The sequence below is a fragment of the Vidua chalybeata genome, chromosome 4 (assembly GCF_026979565.1).
Source record: "Vidua chalybeata isolate OUT-0048 chromosome 4, bVidCha1 merged haplotype, whole genome shotgun sequence".
NCBI lineage: Eukaryota > Metazoa > Chordata > Aves > Passeriformes > Viduidae > Vidua > Vidua chalybeata.
The window spans coordinates 2,362,788-2,371,217 of NC_071533.1; positions in this window are offsets into that span (position 1 = coordinate 2,362,788).

The window sequence follows — 8,430 nt, forward strand, 5'->3', positions numbered from 1 at the left end:
ATTACTTCAACCATCTTCTTAAAACCTTCTAGGGAAAGACAAAAAACAATCACACAGAATACTAAAACTTGACTGAAATCTCAGTACCTTTTGGTCATTCTCAGGAATTTTTAGCTACCTTTGGGCTGGCAACAGCATGTTCTGGTAATACCACTTTTATCTTCTGCAGTAGATTAACTCCTTGTCCTTTGCAGGTTTTACTGAATCTAACACCTTACAGACAAATACAATAAAAAGTGCAGAATTTTTTTTGCTTTTCTTTACAGCTCCGTAAAGGTCTCTATTACATGTGATTTAAACAGCAAAACCACTCATCAGCTCAGGTCATTTAAAAGGTTTTTTAAGTGCTGGACCAAGTTTAGAGGAAAGCTTTCCTACACTGCAATCTGGCTCTAACTCCTGAGTTCAGGAATGGCATGTGGGGATGATTTAAAGTTACCTTTCTCCATTGCCTGTGCCAGCAGTGAGCTGTCCCCTCTGATAAGGGGCAGAGTGGAAAGAAATCAGTAACTCCTTAAAATCACCCCAGTGGGAGCTGCCAGAGGTCAGGAATCCCAGCCCTGCTGCTACTGAAGCCCTTCATTTACTGTCCAGTGTTATATGTGTGAAGTGATTGAGTGGTTGCTCTGTTCTGCCTACTGGGTCACCTTTCTATATTTATCACATCACTGTATAAAACACCACAGTGTACCTCAAGGATGGGAGGCTCCACATAAAATTAAAACCTACCTTAAATCTTCCTGAAAAAGCAGCCCACTCCCCAGTTCTGAAAAGAGAACTGCTTTTCCTCTCTCTGCCCAAAAATTCCAGTAGGCAAAAAAAATATCTCAAAGGCTCAAAGGGAGCTCTGACGACACGAAAGAAAGGGAAACCAGCATTGAAAATATCCTGAAACATTCTGGGCTGACAATCACATTTGTAAAATAAAATATTTGTCTTTTTTTGCCCAAAATATCCTCTAAAATAGCTGGAGGATAAGAGGTGCCTTTGTACTGAGCCACTGGAAGTAAAAGTGAGTCCCCTTGGTTGGTCCAGCCCAAGGACCATTGCAGGTGACTGAGGCTGTGAACTGCCTGAGCTTTGACTTGCTCCTCCTGATGGTTCTAAGTGCTGACAGCACAGGATGCTTTATTTCCATTTTTATTTATGCTATAATATCATTCCCAGCCTTTCTTCTTTGCATTTCTTTCATCCCAGCTTCCACTGATGTGCCCCATCTGTGCTGGCCTGTGCTGGGACTGCCCATGCTGCCTGAATCAACAGCACAACACTGCTCTTCTCCAGGCTCCTTTTCCAAACAGAAGCCTATTTAGATTCATCCCACTCTATCTATTCCAAAGCACTCACATTTTTATACAGTGATACAGAAAAAGGAGAGATCCTTAGTATAAATTGGTGTAGTTCCTTAGAAGTCATGGGGTCGCTACCAGGTACCAAGGGGTCAGCACATGCAAGAGGTAAGAGGTTTTTAGCCTAAAATACAGACTCAAAAAGGATATTGTTGCAGCAAGAAGAAACAAAAGGAAGAGGCTCTGAGTGAAAAGTAGGAAAGAAGACTCTTTAGACAGTTAAAAAACACAGAGCCCAAGCTAATGCCTCTGGAAAATGTACTACTGGTCTGTGAAAGTCCTTATCAAAGGACCCTTGGTTTTCTTGGTCTGACTGATAAGCTAAGCAACCTTTCACTTCTTGTTTAAAAGAATCTCAATTTAAAGTAAGCTTCATTATTTTGCACGGGGGAAGCCTTTTTTCCCTTTAAGACATTCCAATTAACCTCTTTCCATACTGCTGCCAACATGAAAGTCTAAGTTAGGGGAAAAAGGTCACTGTCCCTCACTTCCCAGATTTATCTAAGAATCAAGGGACTGAAGATCTGTCACTACAGGCTGTATCCTGAGGCTCTTCCTCTTTATAACTGCTACCATTTTTTAGAAAATCATGTACAGGCTACTCAGATCTCTTGAAAATGGATTAAATTGACACTAAACGATGGAAAAATGCAAATAATTGTATTTTTTCTTGCTAATTTGCAATAGAGAGAAGGTTTTTTAAATTACTTTTTGTGTGTGCGTACATATGTGCTTCCTTAGTGTGTTTTTGCTGTCCAATTCTAAAAAAATTTGGCAAATAGGTAGAGATCTCCAAGATGCAATTTCCTTGTTAAGAATATTTTGTTCCTGCAAATTTTGCAGTCTAAGCAGTAGGTTAAGGAGAAGACTATCCAAGTGGCCTAAAAGAAAAGTTGCAATATCAGCCTCACAGGGAAAAAAAAAATATCCTTCAAAATACAGCAAGGAAATACCCAAATTGCTTCTTCATTATATAATTGAAGTCCTTACATTTTATTGAAACAATGTCATCACATGCACAGGAACATTTCCTAAGTGAAAAATACAAAGATTTGCTTTTGACTGCACAGGTACATGTTGAATAATGATTCTGAATTACAAGCCAAAAGTGCTCAGTGTGATTATCCCTAAAATACTTGTCAGAATGTTTCCTTAAGTCCTGTGCTACAGTAGAACACTTAAGCACATGAAGAACCTGAAACATCTATAATCCCATATAAGTGCTCCTATTTTTTTAGCTTCTCGGGGCGCTTCCCAGGGAGATTTGTGTGCAAATCATTTGAATTCAAAGTGTAATTAAGCAGAAAATGGGAAAAAAGAATGATTTAACTGTTAACCATTTTTAAAGACACTGCCTTAAAGATACAAAGGGTTTGAGATCAAACAAAAGAATTCAAGGTTTGTGCCCAGCATCTGACACCTGTCAGATCTGAAAGGCAAGAGCTAGACCTGCAAACAACACTGATAAACTCAGGATCCACGAGGTTGTAAAGGTGCTTCAGGACTGAACTACCTGCACTGAAAAGAAAAAGGCTCCTCCATCAGCTTTGTAGATGAAGGAAAGCAAAACAAATACTAATAACAACCCTGTTATTTTTTTCATTAAGAATTATCCCAGGAGCAAAACAACAGGAAAAATGCCCATCAAATTCTTACTGATATTATACCCTGTCCTAGGGATTTCCCAATTAATCTGGGACTCCAAACTGATAAGCTCCTTTTTGATAATTTGTTGGACATTTTTTGAGCTTCTTTATTGAATTTTAATACTGGTTAAAATTATTTCATAGAATTGAATTTAAGTTTAGGGTTACAACCAAGCAAGAAGGAGCAGAAAGAAAAATGAAATCTAAGCCTGTGTGTCCAGAATATTCTACTGCCTAAAGTTCTGAAAAAATGTACAGCTACCTTCCCAGAAAATTAGTTTTCATCATGTAAGAGCAAAGCTGACTTGCTCTTTCTGCACCAGTACAATATGCTCTGCCCTTTCAAATAGGCTACTCAGGGTATAATCCCAGTGTTGGGTGAAGTCCAAGCCGTGAAAAGGGTTTTACCACAAGAAATTTGGTGCTAAGACTGTGACTTGAAAATCCTGAGTTGAAACCACTGTTTTTTGTGCAGTAGCTAATGGCTGTGAGTGAAGGAGTCTCTGATTTTACAGTTTCCCATTTAAATGGACACAGAAAGATACCGGGCTGGTATTGTCTTTAAAATAAATATGTAGAAATCAGAGCCTGACTTTACTATCCAATATTCTCTACTTCTCACCAAACTAAAGATTATTTCAAGTACGTGATTTCAAAGGGGGGGGGGTGTGATGGAGTTGTTTCTGCCCTTTGGAGCTATACAGTCACTCAATTATCAGGACACATACAGCCATAGATAGACTGGAACAGTGCCAATACAGCAGCGGTGGTGGCTGGAATTAGTTTGGAATTAGATAGGGATAGTTGTCTAAAGCTGGAAGAAGCAAACAGAAGAAAAAGAGGAACCTTGCCAAAGTGTTAAGAATCTTGTACCTCAGGTTACTTATTTCAGTGAAGGAGGCAAAAACCTTGCAGTCAGAGGCCTGGCTCCCTCCTCAGTGCTGCAGTCCCAAATCAGTAACTCCCTCTCTTCCTGCTCCTCGCTCACCTTCTTCCTACTTGGCTCAGCAGCCCAAGTGTTCCAAGGATGACCTGCTGACATGCTTCCCACACCACGGACTGGGAAACCACAAAGTGTCTGGATGCACGAGTGAGACGCTGAGATTCTTACCTGCTGCTTTGTTCCTGTCTCTGCCTGACTTCCCTGCTGCAGCCGGTGCCAGCCACCACAGAGCCATTTCTTTGGAATTCACCACCCCAGGAGTCGTTCCTGCCATGGTGGGAACCAATGCTTGGCAGCACTTCTGCGCCTCTTGACTCACACGATGCTTTTGGCTTATTTTCCATCATTTCCTTCAGCTACAGAGGAAAGAAACGAATTGTTAAAGAGCAAAACCAGCTGTAAAAAATGTCACTCGATGACGTAAGCCATGAAATCTGTGTTCTAGGAAGAGGAAACATGCATGTTTCCAGACATATAAAAGCTCCAGCACATGCAGGACGAGAGAGGAAATTAACTCTTGTTCATCAGAAATCTACTTTGACAGTGCAAAGGTACTTGGACTGACATTTAACCATACATGAAGAAGGTAGTAAGTGATTCTTCATCCTGTGAGCCCAGCTGATGACTCTGTGCAAGGTTCTGTATGAAAAGACAAGCGACAACCCTGCAAAATTTATAGGGAAGAGACACAAAAAGAAAGAAAATGTAGTTGGAAGCGCACAGAATTTAAGTTTCATCCAATGCTGGGCCATTTGCATAACAACCCAAATCTCACTCCATATGTGTTTGGTTTTCCAGTTCCTGTTCCTTTTTTTTTTTTTTTCTTCTTTTTTCTTTTTTTAAGAGAACAGTCATTGGAAGTTCATGTGCACAGGCTGCTGAATAAAAGCAAATGACATCCAGGTCAAGTTACACTTCCAGAAACACACAGGCAGCTCATTACTCTGCAGCTACTTCCAGTGGCTTGGCAGGGCAGGTCTGGGAAGAACACAGCTGTCACCAGCACAAGCAGCACTGGGTGACATCTCACATTTATGCAGCATCACGCCATCCAAAGGTAAGTGACTCCCAAAGTGATCAAATAAAAGAGTGAGGGGACTTCTGATGCATCCTTGATCCTTCTAACATCAGAGCTCCGACTGCCAACAGGGACGAGGGGAACAATGACATAGGGGACATCACTGCACAGCTCTGCAAAGGAAAACAGCTTCTTCCCAAATGAAACAACTGGAGGAAAAATCTTTTAAATCTTGCACGTACTTCAGAAGAATAATTTGTTCAAGGAAGTGGCCTTCAAATAAAACATGGATTTACACAAACTGAAATCAATCAGCATTCCAGGCAGCTGCCTCAGGGCATCTTTGAGGTGCTGGGAATGACATGGACTTGCATTTGCAAAGGCCCTTTGTAATCCCTTCCCAGGTTTCATCTGCTATCATCCCACCCTGCTCTCCTGGCCATCCTGCTGTCACCTGACCATCTCATTTTCACAGTGAATAATGATGATGCCCTTATGCAGGGTGACCAAAGAGCTCAACACACAGAGAACACTGCTCCTAAACCCTCCAGAGTGCTTTGCCTGCTCATCCTAACAAATCCAGATGTTGCTCTCGGAGTTGAGCCTCGCTGTGCACAGCAGCTCTCTGTTACTGTTTTAGCTGTGGTTTACTGTTTGGAACTGGGAAGAGATCACTCTGAGGAATGCAGTTTAAATGAAGACTCTGCATTTTAAGTGGATGTTTCTGTTTGGAAAGCAAAGCTTCAGGAAACAAGGCAAGGCACAGAATGGAGAAGGACTTCTCAGAGGGCTGCATCGGTGAGACTGCAGGAAGGAGCAGCACATCTGAAAATAGCCAAAACAGAGTCAATAGGAAACCTCTTTGAGCTGTTTGACATTGTGGTCTGGTCCTGGAGCCAGTGGATAAACCCGAGGGCTGGGAATGCATCACCCAAACTCTGACCCCAGCTAGATATAATTATCTGAACAATGCAAATTGGAAGAAGATCTAATCTCAGATAGTTTTGTGTGAGATGGGGATTCATAGTTCATTACATATTCATAATTATTGTGCTTTCTCAATGGCACAATAATTATCAGCTCCAAGCAGCTTTTGCATTGAGAAATGCTATTTAACTCACTTGATAGCTGCTGCATTCAGTCACAAAACGGCGTTATTACATTTATCTGCACCTTTGCTCCTCCTTGTACATCACTTCAATCCCTTCCAGAGACACCCATTTTTAGGACAGCATTTCCAACATGACATAGAATTGAAGAAACTTCTCCATTAACTCCTTATGGTTTAATAAATCAAGAACTTCTGCTTAAAACAGCATTGACAGAAAACGCAACAAACCTATTTTTCTACAAATGTCAGACCCAGGGGAAAAAAAATTTACTATCATTATTATAACTACTGGGCATGAGCAATGTTGTTTATTAGTAAAAACTGCACAGCAAAAGGAACATAACTAAGGGAGTGTCCTGCAAAAATGGTCTTCTACCTGATCCCAGATTCAGACACAATATTTGGCTAATGCACAGAAAGCTTTACATAGCTACCAGTGCTGTTTTCTTCAGGAAGGACTGAGTACTCAGATACCCTCAGCTGGCATGGGTGGAATTCAAGAGAAAACCTGGATTCACTTATGCCTTAGGAAGAGTTGGACGCTCCCTGAAGACTCTGGCAACTAAGAGGTGAAAATGACTTCTGAGATGAGCACTTTGCAAGTGGCCACCCAGGAGAAAAAACCAAAGCAGCAGCAAGAAAGAATGTTATTCTGCACAGAATGAGCAAATCAAGAAGTAAAACACACCATCCTAATTTTGAAAATAAGAAATGAGGTTTCCATGTTAAATCTAGAATTGAAAAACTGGCCTATCCAGCAACCCTACATGGAAAGTCATTTGAACTTGCAAGCGGGTGCCTGGTTTCAAAAGGATTAGTTACCTTTCCAGCTTTATATCCAGCTCTTTATAGGTCTCAGGATCACAGTAACTCACCAGCTGGATGCCATCAGCATGTGCAGTACCTAAAACAGCATTAAAGCAGAGGGGCAAAAATCTACTTCATTTTGTAAGGAAGGAGGTGCCAGGAGACTTACACATATGGCCAGGGCTAGGGTTCCGGTGCATCGGGAATCAGTTCCAGGGCACCATTCCAGCTCCAGATGATCCCTGCCAGTAACACATCAGCATTCCAAACTGCTTATCAGCGTCAGCAAAATGGAAAAAGAACTGGAGATGAAGCTTCTATATCACACTGTAACAATACCTTCTCATTTTGAAGGGGAACCAACAGCAACGAGCATCTGAGAACAGCAGCTTTCAGCAAGATGAAGAAAGGGACTGGTTTGATTTACAGCTGTATAACTTATGGCCACATCTGGCAATACAAGGCCAGGGAATTTCATGGGGAAGGAAATGCCACTTGATGCTTTTACAATTAAAGCAGACAATGCAGAAATACTTTACACAAAGTGACTATTTTTTCTTGGGAACACTCACCTAAAACCTTAGGCCAGGAACAGTGGAGAGAATACATTCAAACTGACAGTTCTGATTGCTTTGGACCTTCATGTCTTTGCTCTTCATCCTCCTGAATGGCTCACAACAGAGACTAAGGTATGGACTTTAATTCCCATTGCTCACCTGTAGGAAATTCTTACAGGAAGAAAAGCAAGTTTTTTCTGTCAGAAATTATAATGAGAATTTTTATCTATCTAAAAATATCTTACACATGCTAAGCAAAGCCAAAACAGTTTCTGCTGTTAGTTAAGTATTTTGTTTAAATTATATTCTGGATATACAGCTGGCAGAGACAGCACTTGGCTGCTCTCTGTCCTGGTTACAAGGCAAGGGAAGCCAGACAGACACGGGTCCTTAAACTCTGGCAGGTTTTGGGAGAATTCCAGATCCACTGAAGCAATTTGAGCTGCCAGGACAGAATTCATGCTTCTCATTAGGATAATTCACTCTAATAGGCCTCTGAAGGCCTTCAATTTTTGGCAACGTTCTTTTAATGAGGCTCAAGTTGGATCTGTATATCATATATTGTAAAATACTTAAAATAAACACCCCATACAGAAATCTTGGTGATCTTCAGAAAAAATGAGTTAAAACAACCAGCTGAAAAACCTGTACTAATACAATAAAAAAAGGGAACAACTTCAGATGAAGGAGAAATGTTGTCCTAAGGAAGGTTCCTTTTGCATCCTGGCAAAGTATGATCTATTTCAGCTGGATGTTCCTCCTGGAATGACACAGAGCTGTGCTGAAATGATAAAACTGTGGATTTTACTCTGCATGTATTAAGGATAATTGCTCACTCTGAGATCTACACAGAAAATCCGTGGCACTGCTCTCATGCAGAAGATCTCATCAGCTTGAGGAAAGCAAGGGAAAGCTGCAAGCTTCAAAGCTGAAACTACAGCACTAAAAATCATTCCAGTATTAACACCTGAATTTTCCTACTTCCCTAGGAAGGGAGTG